We start from the raw sequence: 25,802 nt of genomic DNA, 5'->3' as shown, positions 1-25,802 counted from the left end.
GACAAAGGTCATGATGAGCACAGCAGGTCCAAGACACAATGACAGTTTTTGTCTGTTTTTTAAACAGAAGAAACAACACTAAGACAGCTCATAACACAAGCAAGAATGTGACAAAACATGATTGAAGTTCCTCTGAAGGATGAAATCGTCTCTCAGTAGTTGAGTATGGGATTTTTTCATGGCTAAGAGCAGATATACTGTAGAAGCAAAGGGAGTGAAAGGGAGTGGGGCTCTGCAAATCATGGCAATAAAGACTCTAGACTCCAAGGTTACCCAACTGAGTGACCAATGAACAGATCACAGCAGCTGAGTGGAGGAGGATTAGGATAAAAACGGATTGAAAAAAGAGGGAGGAAAGAGCAGGAGAGGTGAGTGGAACGACTGGGAGTTTCTACCTTCCCCTGACCTCCTGTTCTGCACTGTCAACCAGCAGGAATCCATGGAGGATGAAGACGCAGGGAGTGGCTGCATGAAAAAAAGGAAAAAAAAAAAAAAAAAAAAAGGTGAGACAGTGACAGGAGTGATGAGAGATGTTTAATTTGTTTGGCATGGTTGCAACAAAACATGTTTATGGGGGCACTTCTGAACTGATTATAAACATGATTCATCACTCTTCCTGCAGTAGGAGGAGGATAAAGATATGCCTACACACTTCCTGTTTAATCAGCAAAATCTAAGCACAAGCTATGCCCCTATTTAAAAAGTAACAATGGATTGCCAGTGAAGATTAGGGGAGAAATATCACATGTCAAAGACATCAAAACTAAAAACAGTCAAATCAGCTCTATAGCTCCTCTTTGACTCTCTACATCAGCTTTAAATCCCATGAATGTTGTAAGATACCACAGCTAATCCTTCTAATGGACATGAACGCACACAAACTGTCAAGAAAACATATAGGTGGTAGGAGGAGAAATAGTCGAGCTACCCAAAGACCCCATTAACGCATAATATTAACATGCAGTCTGTATCTGAAAAAGAAAAAAAATACTGCTATTGTTATTATATTATATATACTGTGATTGGATGTCAGTTAGTACATGGGTTTGGTCACACTCTTAACGACACACTCTTGGGCTACCTGCCAAAGAGCTGGAGAGAAACCATACAGAAGCATCACTTGGCTCGAGCAGTGTCACACTTTTTTTGTGTTCGTTTTTTTTCCAGCAGCTTTGTTGAACTTGCATATTGATATTCAATCAAAGCAATTGAGAAAGTGAGGATGCTTCTCCTGTAAAAGGCCTTTGCATTAAAGTGACAGTTAGGGTTATTTGACATGTGGTTGTGTGAGGTACTTATCTATAGTCAGTATATTTTTTCCTTTGCTATTGTACAGTAGTTGGAGTTGGAGAATGTAATAAAATAGTAAATATTACCTGCTGTAGATTCAGATCAGCTCCCAGGACAAGGCTTCAGGTTTGTTTAGCCCCGCCCCTGTCCCCACAAGTTGACAGGATTGGTTCCTTAGGTTTGTGACATATGAAACCCTGGCTGTCTGAATCTGTGTCTATGAGACTGTCATTGGTTCACTGCAGTTCAAGGTGGAAACACGCAGTCATGGTGTTGATGATTATTTCACTCTTCATGTCTTGTATTATATAAAACCATCATATGGATGTTAACAAGGTTAAACACTGGATTTTTATCAGAGGGTCTTTAACTACTTTTCCAAAATAATTTGGCTGCAGACAAGGATGGAAAAAATAATCATAAGCCGTGAAGTTTTCACTGAGGTATTGTTTCTGGTTTTTGCTCTGAGCTTTGAGCAGGTGTCTGTTTAAATGTCAGAGTGCAGAATGCACTGTTCTCTGAGTCAAAATTGAATCTCTCCCTGGCTTTACACACAGAGCCAGGGATGCATGGCAGAATACAAAACTGACCATTACCGATCATATTACATGCTATTTAAATTGACAAAGCCACACCTACCTAACAGGGGTGAGGATTACACTGAGGAGAGGAAGCAATACTAAAAAAAGGTTAAGCATTTTTGTGTGAAAAGTTTTATGGCTCCAACATCCAAATGAATAGGAAACATATGGCATCAGGTTTTCTGGGCTCACGCTTCTCAAATGAAATTGACCTCATTCGGATAGAAATGTTCGTATAGATTTTCACATAGACAGCCTTTTCTCCAGTGCAGTAGCTCAAGGCTCCCTATCTCTATTAAACTGCTGATCACAGTCTGCATTTGGGAGAAATGTCCTCATGTTGTTAATGTTAACTGATCTCCCTCCCACCATGGAAAATTCTAAATTCTGTGGTATTGCCCTTTAAGGAGGTCGCTTTCTCCAGTCAGCCAGTGCTTTCATCTCCCCTGCACACGTGTGCTGTGGAGCTGCCCCCTTTTGCACGAATTGAGGCTGAATGGTGAACACACTTTACTTATTCTGTTCTGTTCTTCTCTTCGTCTTTAATGTCCTCACTGCCGGTCTGTCGTGCACCTTCACCCTGTGTTTTTCCCCCAGTTATGGCAGCAGTGGTGGTGGTGGACTGGTTTTTGTAAACAAATGGTGACGTCCTGTTCAATTTATCAGCCCAACGAGTGCTGGCAGGCTGGACGGTTTCCACTTCCACAACACTGCTCCTGTAGCAAAAAAAGATTAGGTATGGCTGAGTCTTTCTCTCTTCCCCTCTCATTTGCTCTTTATGTCTCTGAACTCGCCTCTGCTGCTCTGAAGGGAGCAAAACTTTGAAAACTATTCCTTCATACCTCTTTGTTCACTTAAATGTGCACATTTCATATGTATTAACAGTGGTAATGTAAGTTTCTGTGTGTGTGGGTAGATATTTGTTCACTGGACCAAGGGGTCGTGAGCATGCATTCAACAATTCCCAATCACAATGTTTACATGAGAAACAGCTGCATTGGTTTTCCTAATAGCATTAGCTAATAATGTCTTCTTACTGGCATGCATTGTGGATTTGCACGCTACACACATGTAGCCTCTGAGTCCATGTTTTCATATACACTTATGGGGTGAGGGGCTGTGTAATTTATGTGCATTCTTCACATGTATTTCCTTGACAATAACTCAGTGAAGCTTTGCAGCAGAAACTTATATAGGGTTGTTCAGTTGGACAAGGCTGCAGCAGAGGTCTGTTTATGTGAGATGCTCCATGTGCAAGCAAGCAACATCTGTTACAACACACTGACTGTTTCTGACAGTGCTGTGGGAAAAATTAAACTGATTGATTGGACAAGATTTAACTAACTAATTTTTGAAGGGCAACTTTACCACCTTTTGGATAATAGGACACTACTTCATGTCAGTGAGCTGCGCACAGCATCATGTTTCCTATCTCATACTGTAAAGCTGCTATATTCTATATTTTTCTTATTATATTTCTCTCTTTCTATATTTTAATTCCATGCAAATCTTAATAATCATACATTTCCATACATGAAATATACAGTATGTACATATAATTAAAAATTACAAACCTCTTAAAAATTGGAACAATTTCATATATTGAAATATATGACATATACACATGGCATATACAAATATGTATGTTTATGTATGTATGCTTATATTGTAGAAATGTTACATAAATATATATCCATCCTAAAGCCCGTCAGTATATGTTGATACAATATACTGTGTATACAATAAATACAAAATATAAAATGTGTAAAATGAATGAGAAGAACATTATAACTTTTTAAAAATTTATATTAAAAGTTCTAAAGTATGTTCTTCTAATGAACTTGCATTTTCAAATTAAATATATATATCCTTCTACTATGGGTATTTCATACATGTTATTAATGTATATGTTCATATATCCAGAGGATGTGTATATGTGATAATACTATATCATCTTATAGGTGACATATATGGCATCATCACATGATATCGGGACATAGTCATATATTACATTTCTGTCTGGGATGAACATGAAAATAAAAACCAAAATCGGCAAAGAACTGATCCTAACAAGTAAACAAGTATTATGCATGTATGCAAAGCCTGATATAATGTCTTCCTTTGTGCCATAGACCTCCATTGTTTCCAAAAACTATTAAAAACATCAGTGAGTCACACTGTTGCCTTGGGTGACACTTCATTACCATGAACACACACACTAAACTGTACAAATGCTGTCCTGCTGCTGGAAATTCACTTGAGAGCACCAAATGTATAGTCCCTGATAAAATGTACTGTTTAATTCAATTCAATTCAGTTTTATTTGCATAGTGTCAAATCATAAAATACATTATCTCAAGGCACTTTAAAAAGGTGAGGTCAAGACCTTACAATAATATGATGTGAAACCCAACAGTTCCCACAATGAGCAAGCACTCTGTGACAGTGGGGAGGAAAAACTCTCTTTTACTCACGTCTTTCTAAAAACTAGATTTCCCAGCTGTTTAAGGAAAAATATTAACCCTCTTTAAAATTCAAACTTTTAACTTTAACTATGTCAGTGGAAATGATTGCCTTGTGGGGCTGAGTGCCAGGGGGGATGTCAGAAACTCTTACAAAGAAAAATAAAGAATAATGTTATCATTTAATCCAAAGGACACCAAATGCACTAAACAATGGGAGATATAGAAAGAGTATTATTGCTATTTGAAGTCACTCATCATAAAGGTACTGGAAAGACTGGTTCTGGCCCACCTTGGACCACAGATGAAATCTGCTCTAGACCCTCTTCAGTTTTCTCCCCAGCTAAATGTAGTGTGGTTTTAATTTTTTCCTGTGCTTTCAGTAGCATCCAACCAGTAATGCTGTGTGAGAAGCTGCTCATGATGGGTGTCAGCAGATCTACTAGGGTGTAAAGCATGCACATCCAAAAGCACTTTCACAGGTGAGGATCAAAAAGATTAAACCAGAGGCAAGTTGGATAGTAGTAAGTAGATCTGCACACTGTGCTAATAGCTCCCAGAAATTTTAATAAAACAGATATTTTTCGATCTGCAAGGATTTTTGTCAGGCACTGTCAAAATGTCAGTGGTTCTACTTGCCTTCTAGATCTCTGACTATCTGCCTCCTGCAGAAGTTATCTGATGACTCTGCAGTGGTAGGGTGTAGTAGAAATGGGCAGGAGTTGGAGTACAGGGTACTTACTGGTGTCTAAGTTTGTGAAGTGGTGCAGGAGGAATCATCTTCTCCTAAATGTGGACAAGACTAAAGAGATGGTGGTCGACCTTAGGAGGAGAAGAGCTGCGATCAAACCCATGGTCATGATGGGTGAGGGGGTCGGAGCTGTGGAGCAATACAAGAACTTGGAAGTCCAGCGGGTGGACTGGAAAATCTGCACTGAAACTGTGTACAGGAAGGGAACACACACTTCAATGTGTGCAGCAAGATGCTGGAGATCTTCTACCAGTCTGTGGCCCCAGTCTTCTACCAGTCTGTGGCCCCAGTCATCTACCAGTCTGTGGCCCCAGTCCTCTACCAGTCTGTGGTCCCAGTCCTCTACCAGTCTGTGGTCCCAGTCTTCTACCAGTCTGTGGTCCCAGTCTTCTACCAGTCTGTGGTCCCAGTCTTCTACCAGTCTGCGCCACTACCTGTGCTGAGGTCTGCTGGGGAGCAGCGTCTGTGCCAGAGATACCAGCAGGATAGATAAACTTATCCACAAAGCCGGGACCATCTTTGGTGAGAACCTGGAGACGTTTTAGTCAGTGAGGAGCAGGAGGTCACTGAACAAACTGCTCTCCATCATGTACCATCCATCCCCTCCCCATCCACGACTCACTGCACAGACTCATTCAGCTCTGCTGTCACAAAGAACATTCAGGAAACCATTCCTACTGTTCACTATAACACTGTACAACAGCTCACCTCTGTGTGACACTGCTGCACTAACATCTGTACACTATCTAACTATCTAACTATCTATCTATCTAGATTTTTAAGAGAACTTGTTGCAGACACCCAATTTCCATTTCATTCTTATTTCTGTTATGTTACAGCTCTTCATACAACTGTCTTCTAATTTCTGTCTGGGGTCCTCTAATAGCCTTCCCACACTGCTCATACTAAGCAGTGTGTGCCGGGGTTCTCCGTCCATCCCATTCTCTGATAACTTACATCTTGAGGCAATTTCTTCAGAATTGCTACAAACATTCATTTCAACTCAAGGATGAACTGATTAGATTTTGGTGGTCATGACATTCAAATGAGTGTCTGTATGCATGTTTGGCAGGACGAGGAGGTGATTGGCTCCTGTCAGATGACCCATCAAATATAAGGAGCCAAGATGGTGCTGCCTCCTGTCCCAGCCAGCCACATCATTGTTTGTATGCCTGTAGCTATATCTATGCTTATGACTTCTTTGTACCTGAGAGGTGGTCATTTCATTTCATCATGTTTTATTCTGTTTATGTTAGTTAGGGAGGTTAGTTATTGTAATTTGGGTTTGTTTATATTTGGATCATTTAAATTTGTCTTTTGTTGGTTAGATAAATTTGTGTGTTTGTTATTTTCATCTGTGTCAACCCTGAAGCTGAAATCTGACTCTCTGTTTATTGGAATTATATTTTAATAAATGCAATAGTTATCAACTACCAGGTGTTCCTGAGGCTACTGGGGACTTAGGGATGGTTACTTGTGTTGTGTCTTGGGACATGACAGCAATCCTTCAAATTTGGCACAAACATTCACTTGGACTCAAGGATGAACTAATTCAATTCTGGTGGTCAAAGGTCAAGGTCACTGTGATCTCATAAAACACACCTTTGGCCTTGTGAATGCAATATCTCAGGAAATCCTCACAGGAAACTGTTACAACTGCAGTTGTATTTTTTTGGTTGTGTGTATATATATATATATATATATATATATGTATGTGTGTGTGTGTGTGTGTGTGTGCGTGTGTGTGTGATTTTTTTTCGCCTTTGGCCTGAAAGTAGGCATGGTGTATGAATTAGTGTCTGCATGAAAATAGACGTGAACCAGGACAAAGTGATGACATTTTATAACCAAATGGTCAAAGGTCAACTTCACTGTGACATCATAATGTTCTGCGAAAACACCTCTGGCCTTTATTCAACGCTGTAACTCAGGAAAGAGACAGGCATACAACCGTGAGGTGGAAATTCTAGTCGTGAATGAAACTTGCATACGATTAAGCAAAGAGGGTCGCCTTTTATAGAATAGCAGTTGATAAAATCTCACTAATGCGCATGTTCTCACTAGAGACTTTGCTTTGTTAAGTCCCACTTGGAATACTTGTGCAAGCAAACACCACCGAAAAAACAGATTAAGGTAAAAAAAATCTTGTCTTCTTTTTGTTTTTGATGGAGAACATGAAAACATTAAACCAGTACATGGTTAACAAGCTTATTTAAAAAAAAGTCTTTGAAATGACACCCATAACTCATTAAATGCTGCTTGCTTTTTCCTAAATGTCATCAGGAGGAACAGACCATGTAAGAAGCAGTGTGGGAGAGATGCTGCATACTGGCCTAATTCCCTCTATTACTGTGTACAGTAAAACTACCTGTGCCGTGATAAAACTGGGTAAATGCCTCAGTACTCAGTATATAAATGCAGTATATGGGCTGGCTGGTATTTCCCAGCGGGCAGATTGGTCAACTTGACCTCTGTTAAAGCTTCCGTTTCTGTCACCAGGAGGCTGACTGAAATAAATTGGCTTTGGTCTCCATGGGGGAGTTTGCTGTTGCTGCAGACCTGAGGCCTTATTGGTAGAGCAGCAGTCTCACTACGGAAGGTCTTTGTGTGTACGTATGTGCCTGTGTGTGTGTGTGTAACCCTGACCCCAGAAAAAAGGTGTATGTATGAATTGCTGTGACCTGAGAGACTGCTGCAGTGTGCAGAAGTGTGTGTGAGTCGATGTTTGTGTGTCACCCATGCCTCAGTGAAACGAGAACCTGAGAATGACCATGACCTACAGTAGCATGTGTTTGTGTGTGTGTGTGTACTTGACCTCGAGATACTCTGTGTGGGAGTGAAGAGGATGGTATCCTTAAAGAAGCGTAACAGGCACTGCTAATAAAAAACAAACTAACAAAAAAAAACCCTTGTGAAACCCCTTTGTTTCACTTCCAAATGCTGATATTTATGGTTAGAATACAAAAAAAACTAAAGGAGGAACTGCTGCATATGTTAGAACTGCAGTATTAAGCCTTTTGTGTCTCCAGAGGGAGCTGCGTGAACTCTAATAAAATGCCTCATGTGATGTCACTTGAGTCAAAACAAATGTCCACTGTGACAGTGTTATAGGAGTGCAATGCTAAACTATTTGCATTTCAATTCATCTTAAAACTAGAATCAGCTGCTCGTGGTTGTCTGCCTCCTCCACGCAGACTAGTTTCAGATTATATCCCTGTTTATCCAGAGTCATAGTAAATATGAACCCTGTGTGTGAAATTTTGTCATAATTGTTGTGTGAAGCCTTGAGTTATGGCTAAAAAGTGTTTTGTGAGGTCACACTGACCTTGACCTTTGACCTTTGACCACCAAAATCTAATCAGTTTATCCTTGAGTCCAGGAGAATGTTTGTGCCAAATTTGACAAAAGTCTGTCAAGGCGTTACTGAGATATTGCATCCACGAGAATGGGATGGACAGGCAACTCGAAAACAATATGCACGGAGGCATAAAGAAAAAGCAACGATCTTTTGTGCATTTTTTTTTTTTGATGGAACTCAGTTGATGGATGGAAAATATTCAATCATAAATCAAACTACAGCATTGGACAAATTGTGACCAAATAATGATTTAGCTGATTCACTTAGCCCTTCCTTTCCCTCAGGACTGAGCTCACTGGTCAGGACTGGACTCACTGGAGACTGGGATCCATCATCTGGGCATCATGAATGGCTATACAAAATTCCAAGGCAATCCAATGGACCAAAGGGAAGGACTGAACACCCGACTGATCATCCAATAGAAAACCACTTGCAGCTACAAAGGACATTCAAACCCATGTTTTATGTTTTCCTCCATTTCTTTTTTTCACAACACATAATTGTCTTAATAGGACATTGTTTTGCTCCTTCTTCCAGGAAATACCACTTGCAGCAGACAATAACTTTTGTAATTGGGCAGAGAAACCATGGGGAACAAAATCACAAGAGGAGAACAATAGAGTGAATAAACAATTGAAAAGCTTAAGAGTTCCTCCATCTTTACTATGGTTCAGTGTCTGGGAACCAGGGCTGACCAAACTGCAATCACTTGGGCAAAAATGCTAAAGCCAAGCTAATTAGGGGGATTTGCTTGGAAAAAAAGTTTAGTATTAAGTCATACTACATTATGCATGGAGAAATAAGAGAGAGCCATGAAATCCTTAGAGAGCTGTACAAAACTGTACACGCTGAGAGGTTGCTGATCATCCTTGTCATTATTCAGCACTTTAAAGTCAGGATGCCGGGGTATCTTTCAACAGAGACGAGAGGCTGGGAGGCTGAGACACGCCGAATGCCAACTGTAGACTTCAGCCATGTGACTGGAATGTAAATTAGGGAAATCTGATTCACCTCATCCTTACCCCATCTGGCACTAGGCTGGGTATGAGACAAAGGCTAGAGAGAAAAAGCTAATAGTGTGTGTGTGTGTGTGTGTGTGTGTGTGTGTGTATGTGTATGTGTGTGTGTGTGTGTGTGTGGGCAGATATAAGTTCATGAATTGATACCGAAAGTTTTGAGTAATGAATTGTTATGTGGGAGCAGCAGTTTGATCATATCTTTTGTCATGCCTCATTACAATTACCTATACTTACACTACATCTGTAATGTGTGTTTCCAAGGTAATCATACTTGTGGGTGCATATTTATCAGAGTCATGTGGCAGATGGTGGAGCTCTACAGTGCATCTGTCTGTCATCACATGCTAGACTGTGATGATTAGACTATATATGGTGTAACAGTGTGTGGGGTCAGCCTCTGTTATCAGTCATGCTAAACCAACCTGGGTCAAGTGTGATGCAATCCCTTAGTGTTTGTTCACACGGAGGGAGTTTGGAGTAAACTGGGTTTGAAAGAGAACTGGAAAATTGTACGCAAGTAAAATTACTTGTGTAAAAATGTACTAAGATAAAAGTATGTCAGTCAAAATTTAACCTGAGTTTTTAATTCCTGTGTTGGGATATTAGGTACAAGGGATCCGACTGCATTGGGTTCACACTCTGTCATGGCTACTGGAGATGATCCACTGTCATTCCAACCAGTGAATGTTTTACACAGTGTCCATGTCCAGAGCATCTTATGCCCCATACATGCGATGCACTTTTCCATGCTCTACTATCTTTACATACCAGGTCATTTCCCGCTGGAACAGCTTGCATCTCTGAAGCGTGAAATTCACCTGTAAATGTAAATGTATATTTATTGGGAATTGACTTAAAATTAATTTAACAATGCATTTAATTTGTCTTCACAAAAACACAGCAAAACTATTTTTTTTTGTTTGCAGAGAGACAGAGAGTGTGTTTTCATGGAGCTGAATTAATTATATAGTTGTTGTCATTTCTATATTTTTCTGTTGCTGTTACCCAGTTTGAGTAAGGCAGTCATGTTTCTGAATATTAGAAGGTTTGCATCCTTTTAATTAATGGTTTAATGTTTTAATGCTTTAGTGTTGTATTTATTGTTGCCCCACCTGTAAGAATGAAACACAGGGTTACGTTGTAAATTGTTTTTTCGCCTGATTTTGTTACTATGTCCTCCTTGTCCATCTCTCCCCCATTCCACCACACAAACAAAATAAACTGAAGTTTTATTTTGAGGCATGCAGTAAAGGGCCGGTCGGTCGGTGTCGAACCAGGGAAAAGCTGCTAAGACATAACCAGGAAAACAACAACAGCAGTGGAAGGAAACAACTGAGGTTTTATTTGAAACAATTAAATTCTAAATTGGAAGTGCATCTTCACAAAAATAGGGACAATCTGTCTCCTGGGAAAGAATATTCATTTTCGGAGACAGTCGCTCAAAAAAGAGAACAATCCTGGGAAAACCTGGCCAGGTGGCAACCCACTCATCGCTGCTTTGGTTTGGTAGGTTTGTTTGGTTTTGATGTCGTAAGAACCTGCCTGATATCTACAAGAAAACATACATCACATGACAGTCTGCTCTACAATAACAAACCAGCAAATGCAACATGTATTTGGCAAAACAACTAGCATACATTTAACAGAAACTGTGGTAAACAGTATCCTAGCGCTAACTAAGCAGTAAAACAGTGGTGATGAAAGCATTTCGCTATGAAAGCGCAGGACAAGCTCCAGACAGACAGGGCAGCCTGGACACTTCACTAAGATATTTTCGGTCACTCTGCTAAGTAACGCTAACCAGTAGTGTTAGCATTGGGAACAATGAAACAACTGCAACATCACAGTGAGATATGGGCTATGCAGTATTACAGCCTTTTTACATATTTTTGACAGAAATCAAACAGGGTGATTACCTGTCACGCAGAAATGTAGCTAACTCAGTATCTTTTGACGAGTTGTTTACTCCGGCTTACTCTGTTTTTTTTACTCTGATGCTGATCTGAAGTTAGTCACATTGCATCTTGTCATTTTATTTTCAAAATCCAATCCAAAACAATATCACTCCCCATTCTGTTATCTATTACCATCCCCATTATCTGACTTAGTTTCCCACTCCCCTATTCGTTTGCGGGAACATGTAATGTACTGCCCACCCCCCTGTGCCACTAAATCACCTCTCCAAGGTCAGACCTGAGCTCTGCTCTCATAATTACCACTGAGGGTAATTAGTTTCCACAGCCCAAGGTCTCTGGTGCCCCTCTGCACACCTTTACTCTGTCACCTGGGCCCTGCCAGGAAAAATGAACGGCAGCTATGCTGGGTCGAGCAGGCCCTCATGATCTATAATAACGTCCCCTTTGGAGTGGTGCTGGAGAACAAGGAACATTACCATGGAACTTAATGATGTCTCTTTCTTTTCCAAAGACAGTATCACAATGTCAACGGTGGGAGAAAATCATTAGCCTTCACACAGTTAATGAAAGTCAAAGATTAAGTCAGCCATTCTTAAGAGACGGATATTATTCAGCCCACAAACTCTGGGTATCATTAATAAACTTCTCCCATCACTTTCTTTTTTTCCCTATCAGCCACATGTGGGTACTTTAAGCATGTTTTCTCCTTCAGCAAGTTTAGGAAAGAAAAACTTTTGCACCTGCTACAAGCAAGGCCTTGCTATGTATACACACATGAACACACACACAACACACACACACAACAGAAGTACAGTAACACTTCCCAGTGGTTATGAGCACAAATCTAAACTGAGAGAGTGTGTGTTAGTCGACAGAATAACAGCACAGGAGAATTCCTCTGCACTCGACACACTGAGATAGTTGCATAAATAGAATCATGCTGACTCCTGTATAATCCCCACTGTCTCCATCATTCTTATCCCTGGAGCATAAGCCCCGACCATACGGCGAGGCCCTTGCTGCTGAAACAGAGCGCAATATACCCATCACTCCCAGCGTCTCCACAGAGACTCCTAATGTGTTGACCTCAGGTCTTTTCACTTGTCCTCTCCACTGCCTCATTCCCTTCTCTCACCTGTGCTGCTCAGTGTTTCATAGCAGGGATTCAGCCCATTTCATATTACCTATATCCCATCTGCCCTGTCCTCACCTCATCATGGCAGAAACAAGGTTGTGCATGACGAGCACATGCCAGCAGACACACACACACACACACACACACACACAGATATATTTCTCATACACAGGTCTCCTCACCATCCCTCCTCCCTCTAAATGTCCACCACCATCTGTGCCTCCCGCCATCAGCTCTAATGTTGCCTCATAAGAAGCCGCTCATATCTGCACAGGCAGAAGGTGATGTTTACTCTGCCACGTTCTTACCTTTCCTTCTTCCTCCCTCCGACCCCACCTGCACCAGCCCTTCTCCTCTGTCTCCCACCGTTAATTCACTTAATGATGGCAGCACACCTCGTAAAGAGCGAGTGATTAAGCAGAAAAGTCCCCCGGTATACACAAACTTTGTTTAGGCATTGGAGGAGCTTTGTGAGGTATTGACTGCCCTTCCTCCACAACCTTATGGCAGTTTGATGTGGCTAAGAGTAAGACATTGATTGTGAGCATCACAGTCTGACTGTGGATCAATGGTGAGGCACGTTTTGCAGCGGCCATGGCCAAATCCTGTGGACAGTCTAAGGTCAGGTCTGGTTCTGCCAATACATGTTAGTCAGCACTTGCAGGAGCAAAGCCTGTCTGCTGTGAGACTAATGTGCCGGCAAAACCTATGGAACCTATGACAACACACGCTTTTATCCCAAAACACACCCTCTAATGGCTGCACGTCATCACTCTGTGTGACTGAGTCCAAGATGGTCTGAGCGATTCTCTCCAGCAGTGACCCTTAAAAATGCCAATAGCTCCCTAATCAACATCAAGCTATTACACATATACATACAGTTGGGTATTGATGTGGAGGAAGAATTTTTTTTCCCGGCGAAATATCCAGGATGTAAGATCAATGGAGCGATTCAAGAGGGCTCTCTTGCATTAGAGTGTGTCTCTCTTTAATTATCTCTGCTGCAAATGGCCTTAACGAGGGGAAGGACTCTTAATTGAGAGGGGGGAGGAGGGGTTGATGAACCTCAGAGACTCTTGGAGGCGGTGTGCCCCAGCTTGCCAAGACCAAATCCTCATTTCTACACTGGCAGTCAGTCACTCGCCCTGCCAGAGGGGACCTGTGCCACAATCCATGTGTGTCAATAAAACTAGTGAGTCAAATGTAGTGGGAAAGAAACTGCTTTGTGTGTTTTCTCAAAACTTCCTTGTCCGAATACAATGATCATGTGAATTGTTTAGTTTATAGTTTTCTGAGTAATTGATAGAAAAAGCTGTAGAGAAGTTTTAACTGAGTCTAAATAAAAACTGTTTAACTGTTGGAAATTAATATTGGGAGTGAAAATGAATTTGGCCATATAATTTTTAAACCGAAGGTTGCGTATATAATGGGATAGCATTCAGGTGAGTCTATCCCTCTCTCTACATACAGTTTCCAGGTTATTAATTTCTCTTCATTATAACTTAATTTCTGATTTATATTTGACAGAAAACATCACTAAAATGCCACTGTCTCCACATGCACCAGCTAAAGTTATTCAAAATTTTTTCATGTCTGTGTCACATTCTGATTCAGCCTAGACAGAGAAACTATAGTGAAAGGTGTCAGTTTTATGTGATGTTGCTGCTATGATGTCACTATGACAGGTCTTTCCTGTCTATTTCTGCTGGGAGACACGCCACACATGAAAATCTGTAAATTGCCAAATCTCTAAATCACACAACCTCACCCAGACAGTGTGTTCACTCTAACTACATGGGCGCCGAACTGAAAACCAAGATGTTCTGCAGCTGCCACGCAGCCAGCGTGTTCCTGTTCTAACTCCGTACTGCACAATATAACCCACTGTAACACTACAAAGTCACATTTGGTTGTCCATGACATAAAGGTGGGATTGGTTACCTATTGACTACAGGTTGGTGAACTGATGTAGCTGGTGAACTAACCATTAAATTCTTTTCTCTCTACTAATCTGTTAACTCCCCCTTCGTATTTTGTCATTTTACAGCATTTCTGCCAATAAAAAGTTATTGAAGATAGAAGATAAAGCTGTCCCTGCTAACAAACTTGTTAGCTCATTAGCTTAGCTTGGTCATTAATGGCACAATAATTGCAGGCAGTTTATTCAAAGAATGTATTTGTACAATTAACTCCTGTGTATTAACTGTATAGGATGAGGCTGAATAAAAGTGAACAGTGCAACACACTTGAATACCACTCTACCTCTAATAACCTCCTGTGTTTTGGACTCTCTGACTCTGCTGTCCCCTAGTAAGTCAGCATTGCCAAGATGGCATGCTAACAGTCAAGGTGCAAATTCACATGACAAAGTTCACCATAAATGTAAAGGTTATACTTGTAGGGATTTATTTTGTCTCCTCGAGCAGATGCACTGATCATGGCGATTATATTTCAATGATTTTTTTAATTTGATTGGGGATTGTTATGCTGTTCATATCTGTACAAAGTGCATTATCCAATCATATATGAAAAATGTAGACGTGTTTCTTTACATTTCGATTGTTTAATGATCATGTAAAACAACACACTTATGACATCTGGATAAAATACCTGAGATATACAGCTGCATCTGATCCTCTTAACTCTAATTGTATTTTCTCCTGTGAAATTACAAGTGGAAGATTGTTCACAGCAAAACAATTTGCCCTCACCAAGCACTTATCTTTAAAGATGGCGGTATGGTTGTAATTGTGGTGTTTCTATTCCTTCCCTGGTTCAAACGAAAGAGCAGATTGCAAATATGGAAGAAAAGAATACATGACTATAGTTTAAAAAGATGTACTCTACAAAATGACTTTTCAAAACAGCAACACATTTTGTGCATTTTTATGTTTTTACTTTACTCTGGATTGCATGTCTCTCTTTGGGTTGGGAAAATTAACTTCCAGTTCTAGTAGAAGTGTTCAAGCTGAACATGAAGCTTTAGACATGGATTTCAGCTGGGTCACAGGGGGGGTGGGTGCCATCCCAGTATGCATGAAGTGGAAGACTGGGTGACATGCTATACTAGTCCCTAGCCGCTCACAGTTACAACCAACTGATAGTAAAAAAAATCATGCTGTGACCAATTAATCAGTCAATCCTCAACTGAATTCTCTAATCAAGAAACATGTGCAACAAAGAGTGCATTTCTGTATGTTTGTACAATCAGACATTGGCCAGGTGAGAAGAGGTAAGAAAAGAAACAGGGTTTAAACTTTTCTCCCAAGCGTGACGATTTATCTACAAAGTGTTGCCTGAACAACTTGAATGACTAAATCGTTTGGGAAAAACAATAAGAAATCAACATACTCCAATGTCTGTCGTTCACCCTTGGCCCCAGGTGATCCAATGACTCCACTCGCACTAACAAACCAAGTGACAATGGCCTTAATAATGACCCTGAAAGACAGATACAATGTGCATTACCGCAGCACTGGTATCTCCACAAACACTACTCCAAATGTGTGTACTGACTATTTGCTCTCACGTACCACATAGAACACTGACTGACTGTTGTGAGTGGAAAGGCACCCCTACTCAGAAGTAGTATAGTGATCCTAATAAGGTTCTCAGCAAGAGCATGCATTGCATTGGCTGGGAATCAAACCCTAGCCTCCCGCATGGCAGGCAAAAATTCTACTACTGAACCACCAATGCTTACCTGCGCCTCCCTTTTCATCCCTGAACTCAGAAGGCTCATTAAACGTGCCATTATTCTCTCTAACTGTTTGTTTGACTGTCAAATAGCTTTGAAAAGTCCCTCCATCCATACCTTTCTGGCATCAGATTTGGAGGGGGGTTATGGGGTCCATTTCTGTAAGTTTGTACAATCAGATATTTACACCCACTTCTCATCGTGATTAGCCAGGTGTGCAGAAGTATGAAAGGAGAAAATGTTTAATAATAAGAAATCAACCCACTCTGACGACTGTCGTTTACCCTTGGCCTCAGGTGACCCAACGACTCTTAACGTGTGTCGTGACAACATCCAGGCGCACTAACAAACCGAGTGACAACAATGGCCTTAATAACGACCCTACACTTGTGTAACCAAGAAACTGGATGTCTGAGAATCTCTCACCAAGAATGATAAAATTAAGTTTAGTAAGATTTTGGGTTATTATACTGCTTTCAAAATTGTGAGACAGTAAAAACTCAGGTAAATAGAAATATTAGACAATCGCTGTAAAACTTGGTAACGCTACGTCTAAGCAATAACATTTTTCAATGTAGTTTCAATGGTGGGACTCCTGTTAACCTCTTAGCGTCAATCACGGGTAAAGCTCAAAGTCTATGCAAATATTCCATGGAGATGTTCTCAATCAGCCAGTCGTGTAGCAGAACTCCAATAAATGAATGGAGAATAGCACGTCACTTTCCATTTCTGTCAGTCAAGAACAGAGACCTGAGGCTGTGGTGGACAAAGGCTCACCAAAACTGGCCAGTTGAGGACTGCATAAACGTAGCCTGGTCTGACGACACACGATTTCTGTTGAGGCATGCAAATGATAGGGTCAGTATTTGGCATCGACAGCATTAATCTGTGGTCCCAACCCAGGCTGCTGGTGGTGGTAGTATATTGGTGAGAGGAACGTTTTCTTGGCATTCTTCGGGTTCCTTAACACCAGTCAATCAACGTCTGAAAGCTGAAGGTGACCTGAGTATTGTTGCTCGCAATGTGGATACCTTTATGGTGTTTTGCCATTCTTCACGGTGCACATTGTAGATGACTTCACACCATTGCATTAAAAAGCACGTGTGAAGAAAAAGTCATGCCCCATGTGAGGCTTGACCTCACGACCTTCAGATTATGAGACTGACACGCTGCGTACTGTGCCAACGAAGCTAGCGACATGGTTAAATTAGATGGTAATAATCGAGAAGATCTGTCAGTGTAACGCGGACACAAAAGAGGAGTTTTCCTGGACACAAAGGTTAGGGTGCCCGTGCCTAAAGAAAAGCAGATACAATGTGCATTACTTTAGCGCTAGTATCTCCACAAACACTACTTCAACTGTGTGTACTGACTATTTGCTCTCACGTACCACATAAAACACTGACTGTCCGTCGTGACAAAGACACCCCTACTCAGAAGCAGTATAGTGCTCCTAATAAAGTGCTCGGTGAGAGCATGCGTTGCATTGGCCGGGAATCAAACCCCGGCCTCCCGCGCAGGATGCGGGAATTTTTACGCTAATCGCCCTAAACCGTCTCCCATTCATTCCCTATGGTAGTGCTAAACCACTACGGATGTAATATGTTTGGCCACTATGACTTGGTGGCACTGTTCTCGGTTTTTTTTTAATATATTTTTTCCACACAAACCTCGGAGGAGACAAGACAAGTCAATAGAGTTGTTACAATTCTTACACTTTGACGTCAAGAGTTCAAGATGCACAAGAAAGTGCTATTCTTCCCAGGGAAACTCTGTGTGGTGTTCTGCAAGGGACCACTCGGATTTCTCCTCCAAGACCCGTCTGAACAAGCCAGGCGAATCAAGGATGACCCCGCTCTGCACCCATGAGGGAGGACCTGGTGCGGCAGACTGCTCTGGCTGTTGTCTAACGGGGGGGAGGGGGGGCTCAGACATGACAGAGGTGCTTGGAGACTACATCCTGCAGTTTGGGAAGTATAAAGGGACGTCCTTTAGGCGGCTTTTGATGAATGATATAGGGTACACTGTGTATCTCATCAAGAACCTCCAAAAGGAGGAGGGATCAGGGACCTGTATGGCCGAAGGGCATAGCAAGGACAGCCTACGGTCATTTGTTCATTATGCTCTCGGTTTTACGGAAATCCAGTCCCTAAGAACATATTAGGCCAGCTTAGTGGGTGTTGCAGCAGCCTCAGCAGAAGGTGACCAGCTGGTTGGCTTTGGCACCCAGGCCAAGAGCACCTGGAAGGAGATATGGGATAGCAGGGCTGATGGCTATGCAAACTTCATTCTGGGAAAGAGCTGCACCCCAGGGACATGCATGGACAAGCTGCAGCAGTACCTGCGGAAGAGGCAGCAAACTGCCACGGCTTCCACAGTGGCGGAGCATGGCCCAAGGACCCCTGCCAATCCCATGGGTAAGTTATTCATATTTTTTACTCACATTTCTTACATGGAATGTAAGGTTAGTACTTATGTCTTGTCAAAAATAGTGCTTTAAATCTTTCTTGTACATTACATGTGACAAATGTTATTAATCTATCCTATCCTAATCTATCCTAAACTCGCAATTGTCAAGCGGGATCCAGGGGTGTGCTCCCCTGGGACATTTCGATAAATAGTCCATTGAATTAAATATTCTGATGACTTTTGTGGATACAAATGTACATTATTCAGACATGAGATGAACAAACCCAATACAAGCCTATATTACAGTAGCATCTTTGTGTAGAGCACCAGTGCTCTTGGGACCCTGGGCCTGGTAGGCCTGTTCAGTAATCCATCCCTGCTTTTAACTAGTCACTTACCTGCGTACTTATTGCTTGTATAGCATACTGAGACTACGGATACTACAGCCATACCAAGAAAGGCCAGTGGGTGACAATTATAATACTCAAAAGTAAACTAGGAATTGAATGAAAGAATGAATGAATGAATGAACATTGGATTTATATAGCGCTTTTCAAGATACCCAAAGCGCTTTTACAATGGAGGGGGGGACCTCACTAACCACACTTTTCACACTGCCTGCATCCTCGTCATGAAATCGGACAAGTACATTTAGAATTTTATCCATGCTTTTGTCCGTGGCCTCATCAATGTTGAGTGAAAACATGTTATTCTCAAGCTTATCACAGATTTCTTTTAAATTCTGGTGAGATGTTCGGTGTGTAATAAGATAGCTTGCATGCTGCCTCGAGACAGACAGATGCGTAAGGGCGAGTTTATCCTCCGCTAATTTCTGACACAAAGTGACGAGTGGATGAGCGATTGTAAATGATAGATCATACTCGGCAATGAAGGAGCTCTGTAACCAGTTGCTGAGCCTGTATCAGCAGCAGCAGAAGCAGCAGCTGCCACACCAGGAGGGTCATCAGGAGCAAAGACAGGTTTCTAAATGAAGGGTTTCAGGACTGGAGTACAATTATTTTACATGATGAAATGCCCTCCAAAACTGAACCTTGATTTTAATCATATTGTTTGTGTTCTGGCCATGTTCCTTTAACAATACGGCCCTATGCTGGAGTTATACTAACTGTCCTAAGGACCATGAATTGATACCTGCCATGATGAACTGATTCCAACAGCAAGGATGGTAAGTATGCACTGTTGTTCTACATACATGTTTCAAATTAAGCCGTCTTGAATACTAACACCTGCATGCTTGTTCATTGAGTGATATTGCTCCTCCTGCTTAGATTAGTGAGTAGTGTGGTCTGGTATTGTGTCTGTTGTAATTAGACATTTTAATTTGTGAAGTAATGAAAAGTGGGAGACGCAAGTCTATGGCTATTTGAATTCCTACTAACATCAAACGATTGCATATATTGTGAATTCTGAAATGAGTGATTAATATCTTTTCTTTTGTAGTTCCATCTGCGGCATTATCCAAGCCCCCTCCTGATGCAACGGTTGAACTGCAGACATCACTAGCTGATGGTAGAAACACTTGAATCCTGCTCATGTAACCATATGATGTGATAACTACAGTTACATATAAAGTATAATTGTTTTTAACTCTCCTGTAGCTCCAGCCTCACCAGGTGCTAAGAGGAAAACACTTGTGACCCTCCCACCAGAGCTGGTGTTCCTCGTGAAAGAGACAGCAGGTCCCAAAAGCAAAAAGCTGCCTTCCTATTGGCTGTTTCTCTGTTACAGATATTCACAACAGGCCCCCACGTGGCAGGCGAGAATTCTACCACTGAACCACCAATGCTCACATGACCAATTAACGTACCACTGCGCGAACGAACACAACAAACATCTGAAACCTGGTTGTCCGGACACCCGACCGTTTCCTCCAGATAAATTACATTTACCTTTGACAGGATATTGGTTGTTTTCTACTTTGATATCTTGACAGCTCTCGGGCCTTTCACAGAGGACCTGAGGTGCAGGCAAACGCGGCTTCACTGTTCAGTTAATAATCCTCATGATTTCTACCTATTGGTACACATCCCCCATTTTTAAACATGGCTATAATACCAACGCTGGATACGGTGCAGTACATCAGCCCTGCTGCCATTTTGTGTCAATGGCTTGCTTCTATATTGCAACAGAAATGAATCACTTACGGCTCAAAAAACATTTCACTCATGGAACCCACCTGTAAAGGACTTATCTACACAAAGTGTTGCGTGAACAACATGAATGGCAAAAACGTTTAAAAGAAACTAATAAGAAATTAATCGACTCAAACGACTGTCATTTACCCCTGGCCTCAGGTGGCCCAACGACTCTTATCATCTGTTGTGACAACATCCACGAGCCTTAATGAACTGAGTGACAGCAATGGCCTTAATAAGGACTCCACGCTTGGAAAATCAAGACCTGGATGTTTAAGAATCTCTAAACAACAACTCACTCTTTGGGCCCCTTAACACCAGTCAATCAACATCTGAAAGCAGAAGACCACCTGAATATTGTTGCTGACAATGTGGATACCTTGACTGTGTTTTGCCATTCTTCTCTTTCCTTTCCCACTGCTGCATCTACACAGTGTACATTGTTCATGACTTCACACCAGTCCAGAAAAAGCACATGTGCAGCAAAAGGATGCCCCGTGTGAGGCACACTTGGAAAATTAAGACCTGGATGTTTGAGAATCTCTTACCAACAACTCACTCTTTGGGCCCCTTAACACCAGTCAATCAACATCTGAAAGCAGAAGACTACCTGAATATTGTTGCTGACTATGTGGATACCTTGACTGTGTTTTCTTATTCTTCTTTTGCCCCGTGTTGCTGTTTGTGGCATTGGTACATTACAGTTGTACAATACTTCAATAAAAGCTCATTGTTACAAAACATATTTTGGTACCACACTGTACAATTATCCCAAGAAGTGTGTTGCACTGTTGGGGTATCAAACCCGAGAAAATGAAAAAGTGGGTTGCATTGGCCGGGAATCGAACCCGGGCCTCCCGCGTGGCAGGCGAGAATTCTACCACTGAACCACCAATGCGCACATGATCAAATAACATACCACTGCGCGAACGAACACAACAAACTTTCCCACTGCTGCATCTACAGTGTACATTGTACATGCCTTCACACCAGTCCAGAAAAAAGCACATGTGCAGCAAAAGGATGCCCCTTGTGAGGCTCAAACTCACAACCTTCAGATTATGAGACTGACGCACTGCCTACTGCACCAACGAGGCCAGCAATATGCTTAACCTAGGGGGGTAAAATGGAAAAGATCTCTCAATGTGATAAAGACAAAAGACAAGTTATCCCTCACACAAGAGTCACAGTGCCTGTATCCAAGGAAATGCAGATACAAAAACCACACTGGCGTGTCAACAAAGACTACTTCAACTGCTATCATCATGTGACACCTACAACACCGACAACTTTGAGAGCAAAGGTTGGATTTACCCATGAGTAGCGTGGTGCTATAAACTAAGTGAGACTCAATGCATTGACCGGGAATCGAACCCGGGCCTCCCGCGTGGCAGGCGAGAATTCTACCACTGAACCACCAATGCTCTCATGACCACTTGTCGTACCACTGCGCCAACGAACACAACAAACATCTGAAACCTCAATCGTGCTGTAGTTCTGCTGGGTCTGTGAGAACTTTTTGGAAAAATAGCAGACAGGGTGATCGATGCCTGCTGAGTCTTCCTGGATCGACCTCTAGCTTGAACAGAATAGCAAAGTTGGGGGCAGCAAGAACTGGTGAATTACACAGGACAGCTTTCACAGCTTGGAAGGCCTGCTCACATCTGGAATCCCACACCAACTCCCTAGCAGGACTGACAAGGTCAGTCAGGGGAGAAACAATACTAGCAAAGTTACGACAAAAAGCCCTATAGTAACCTGCTAGTCCTAGGAAACGCCGTAACTGGCGCTTGGTGATGGGAGCTGGGTACTCAGCAACAGCACTGATCTTAGCTGCAAGAGGACGAACCTGGCCCTGACTTACTTCCTTGCCAAGATAAGTGATGGTGGCTTTTGCAAACTCACACTTACTCAAGTTCAGGGTCAACGAGGCATTTTCAAAGCGCTGGAAAACAGTCAAGAGAGTATTCATGACTCTCCCAGTCAGATGAATACACTACAACATCGTCTAAATAGGCCTCACAGTTAGTTACACCAGACAACACTGTCCATATGAGTCGCTGAAAGGTAGCGGGCGTTACGCATGCCGAATGCCATTACAGTGTACTGAAAAAAATTGTCAGGGGTGACAAAGGCAGAGATATCAGAGGCTCTCTGTGTCAAGGGAACTTGCCAGTAACCCTTAAGCAAATCTAGCTTTGTCACATAACAAGCTGTTCCTACCCTATGAATGCAGTCCTCAACACGGGGAAGAGAGAACGAATCAGGTTTGGTTACACTGTTAACTCTCAGATAGTCTGTGCAGAACCTAGGAGTCAAGTCAGCTTTTGGGACCAGTAAACAGGGTGAGCTCCAAGAACTGGTGCTGGGAACTGCAAGACCATTGGTTAACAAGTACTCAACCTCTTTCTGCATTAATTCATGCTTGATAGGGTTTACACGATAAGGATGCTACTTGATCGGAGTACTATCACCTACGTCAATATCATGCTGCAATACATTTGTGCAAGTGGGTACATCTGAGAACAAAGCAAGATGGCCACGTATCAGCTGGAGAACATCTTCCCTTTGAGAGTCAGAAAGATAAGACACATGAGTCTCTAGATTTACCAACACTTGTGGTCAGACTGTTCAGAGGGCACAGGGCTGTCTGTCACAACTGGTGGAGGAAACACCTTTTCCCCAGCAAGGTCGTTACCTAAAATGAGGTTGACCCCCTCAACTGGAATGTAAGGACGCAAACCCACTGGCACGAGCCCTGTAACCAAACCGCACCTCAAATACACACAATGCAAGGGTGCCCTGAGGTAGGACATCTCACATCTTTGTATCAGTGCATCACCACCAAGGAAAGACTCCTCAGACAGGGGTTACACTCCTTGCCGGAGTATAGACTTGGATGCACCAGTGTCCCGCAGGATACGAATGGGTATGGCACGGTCGGACCCAGACATCACTAGAAAGCCATCGATGATAAATGGTTCAAAACCTGAGGGTTCAGAACTGTCCGAGCAGCATGTCTCTTGCTCAAAATCAGCAGCAGGGAGCGGGCGGAGCACAGAACCAATTAAAGCCACAGGTTTAGGTTTCTGCTTCTTACTTAACACAGGACAGTCAGCTACAATGTGACCTAGCTCCTTGCAGTAGAAGCAAGCCCTATCTGAACTTCCATTTCTAGAACTAGAGGCTTTACTACCGGAAGCGTAGGGACCAGTACTACCACCAGAAACTTCGTTGGAAAAGTAAGAACGCCGAGGGAGTGTATGCATTTTAGTCTCAGGCTGGAACTTGTCACTAAATGTAACTTTATGGGCCAACACATACTCATCCGCAAGTACAGCAGCCTCCTCTACAGTTTTTGCTCTCTGCTCACTTAAATAAGTGGAAACCACCGCCGGAACACAATTTTTTAGCTCTTCCAGCAGAATCAACTGTCGCAATTGCTCTCTCGTTTCCACTCTTTGTGAAGTGCACCAGCGATCAAACAAAATTTCTTTTTTTCGGGCAAATTCCACAAAGGTTTGCTTTTCACCTTTGGAATAGCTACGAAAGCGCGGTCTATAAGCCTGTGGCACTAGCTCATAGGCATGAAAAATAGCAGCTTTACCAACATCATAGTCAGCACTTTCATCCAAAGTTAGTGTGGAGTACACCTCCTGAGCCTCGCATGGGGCATCCTTTTGCTGCACATGTGCTTTTTCTGGACTGGTGTAAAGTCATGTACAATGTACACTGTTTAGATGCAGCCATGGGAAAGTTTATTGTGTTCGTTCGCGCAGTGGTATGTTGATTGGTCATGTGCGCATTGGTGGTTCAGTGGTAGAATTCTCGCCTGCCACGCGGGAGGCCCGGGTTCGATTCCCGGCCAATGCAGCCCACTTTTTCATTTTCTCGGGTTTGATACCCCAACAGTGCAACACACTTCTTGGGATAATTGTACAGTGTGGTACCAAAATATGTTTTGTAACAATGAGCTTTTATTGAAGTATTGTACAACTGTAATGTACCAATGCCACAAACAGCAAGATGGGGCAAAAGAAGAATAAGAAAACACAGTCAAGGTATCCACATAGTCAGCAACAATATTCAGGTAGTCTTCTGCTTTCAGACGTTGATTGACTTGTGTTAAGGAGCCCAAAGAGTGAGTTGTTGGTGAGAGATTCTCAAACATCCAGGTCTTAATTTTCCAAGTGTGCCCCACATGGTGTTTTTTGGGCCATAAGTGATTCATTTCTGTTGCAATACAGAAGCAAGCCATTGACACAAAATGGCAAGAGGGCTGATTTACCGCACCGTATCCAGCATTAGTATTATATCCATGTTTAAAAATGGGGGATGTGTACTGTTACATCCTGTTTTGAACAGGGCACTTTAACACATTATTGAGACGGACTACTTTTACTCACCATGCCAATGCCAAAGGAAATCAGTCTTGAGCTCAGAAAGAAGATAGTGGAGGCTCATGATAAGGGGGAAGGCTACACTGCCATTTCCAAGCATTTCACAGTGTCTAGAACCGCTGTACGTTGCATCATTGCCAAGTACAAGGAGACAAATTCTGCAAGAAACAAACCTGGGCGTGGTTGTAAGTCCAAGTTTCCAAAAACTCTGTTGACATTTTGAGGGATAATATGCAGAAATCAGCTCGTAGTCTATCCTTAGGTCGTCGCTGGGTCTTCCAACAAAGTGTTGGTACAAAAATGTTTTGTAATCCATGAGCTTTTATTGAAAGTATTGTACAACTGTAATGTACCAATGCACACAAACAGCAAGATGGGCAAAAGAAGAATAAGAAAACACAGTCAAAGTATCCACATAGTCAAGCAAACAATATTCAGGTAGTCTTCTGCTTTCAGACGTTGATTGACTTTGTTTAAGGAGCCCCAAAGAGTGAGTTGTTGGTGAGAGATTCTCAAACATCCAGGTCTAATTTTCCAAGTGTGCCCCACATGGTGTTTTTTGGCCATAAGTGATTCATTTCTGTTGCAATACAGAAGCAAGCCATTGACACAAAAATGGCAAGAGAGC

The 25,802-nt window shown here is 42.1% G+C and overlaps 3 non-coding genes across 3 annotated transcripts; 1 reads left to right on the top strand and 2 right to left on the bottom strand.

Annotated features, from left to right (window-relative positions):
- Window positions 1–21,601: 21,601 nt before the first annotated feature.
- trnag-gcc lies at window positions 21,602–21,672 on the bottom strand. The gene has a single exon. It is a non-coding gene; the product is annotated as a tRNA-Gly (tRNA).
- A 455-nt stretch (window positions 21,673–22,127) lies between these two features.
- On the bottom strand, window positions 22,128–22,198 carry trnag-gcc. The gene has a single exon. It is a non-coding gene; the product is annotated as a tRNA-Gly (tRNA).
- Window positions 22,199–24,576: 2,378 nt separating this feature from the next.
- Window positions 24,577–24,647, top strand: trnag-gcc. Its single transcript has one exon. It is a non-coding gene; the product is annotated as a tRNA-Gly (tRNA).
- Window positions 24,648–25,802: the final 1,155 nt, after the last annotated feature.

This window comes from Seriola dumerili, unplaced genomic scaffold (assembly GCF_002260705.1).
Source record: "Seriola dumerili isolate Sdu_G_001 unplaced genomic scaffold, Sdu_1.0 BDQW01000200.1, whole genome shotgun sequence".
Taxonomy (NCBI): Eukaryota; Metazoa; Chordata; class Actinopteri; order Carangiformes; family Carangidae; genus Seriola; species Seriola dumerili.
This window is presented reverse-complemented; position numbering and strand designations above follow the sequence as displayed.